At 35.5% G+C, this 1,099-nt stretch overlaps 1 non-coding gene across 1 annotated transcript; it reads right to left on the minus strand.

Moving 5' to 3' along the window:
* Positions 1–382: 382 nt before the first annotated feature.
* LOC121464868 lies at positions 383–539 on the minus strand. Its single transcript, XR_005976575.1, has one exon. It is a non-coding gene; the product is annotated as a U1 spliceosomal RNA (small nuclear RNA).
* Positions 540–1,099: the final 560 nt, after the last annotated feature.

Below are 1,099 nucleotides of genomic sequence, written 5' to 3' on the forward strand. Positions count from 1 at the left end.
AGGCGTGCGCCACCACCGCACAGCTCTACATTATGTTTTAGGAGTCACTCCTTATAGCCAAATAAGAAACATACTTTTATGGTTTTTTTTTTTGTGTAGACCTAGAGATAATTATTAAATTTTTATTTTATTCTTTTATATTTAAGAATGACATGAAATAGTAAAGAAGTGGCACAATCTCCTTAAAAGATATTTGTAGAGCATTTGCCCGTACATACAAACTGTTCAAACATACAAAAATGTTCCTGAGAAAATAACTGTAGAAACATGACTGGCAATTGGGTTTTTTGACTTCTAGGTCCATCTAGATGCATTTTGTTACCTCATTCCTCTACTTTCTGTGAACACGAAAATGGCAATATATGTGTTTTCTGTGTATTTTATAGAGACAACAAACACAGTTCCCACCATCACTAATAATGCATCAAGGTTCTCACATTTGGAGGAGCCAAAGACGTCAACACATCCCAAGCCCAGTGATGAGTTCCCATGAGGAAAATGACTTCTTGGTCATAGTATCTTCTCGGCCAGGTAAGTATAAAAATATGTGCAATGGATCTTTTTTCTGTCCCACCAGCTAGCTCCCAAATAATGACATGGAGACATTTTTTATTAATTATAAAAGCTCAGCTAATAGCTTGGGCTTGTAACTAGTTCTTATAACCTAAATCATCCATTTATATTAATTTAGGCTCTATCATGTGGCATTAAATCTCTTCATCTTGCACCTCCTGTTTCCTCTTTATGTCTGACTTGTTTCACAGCCTCTGTTGCTCCCAGAGTCCTCTCTGTGCCTGGAAATCCCACCTGTACCTCCTGCTTAGCTATTGAACGTTTAGCTCTTTATTAAACCAATCAGAAGGTACCTTGGCAAAGACATATCTTCACAGTGTACAAAAAGATTATTACACTAAAATACATAGTTTACAGCTATTAAAAAACATGTTCAGATAAGAATTCAAATGTTTTCCTCTTTGAAAGAGTGGCTCATTCCATGGTACACTTTGGGTAATGAGAAATAAGAATCAAAGATGGTTGAAATTTTAGTTTATCCCTTTGGTGCACTTCATATTTTAATGCAAATGCATTTATGAAGAAG

The sequence above is a fragment of the Microtus oregoni genome, unplaced genomic scaffold (assembly GCF_018167655.1).
Source record: "Microtus oregoni isolate MIOR12 unplaced genomic scaffold, Mior012 000001F_ref0000356, whole genome shotgun sequence".
In the NCBI taxonomy this organism is placed as follows: Eukaryota; Metazoa; Chordata; class Mammalia; order Rodentia; family Cricetidae; genus Microtus; species Microtus oregoni.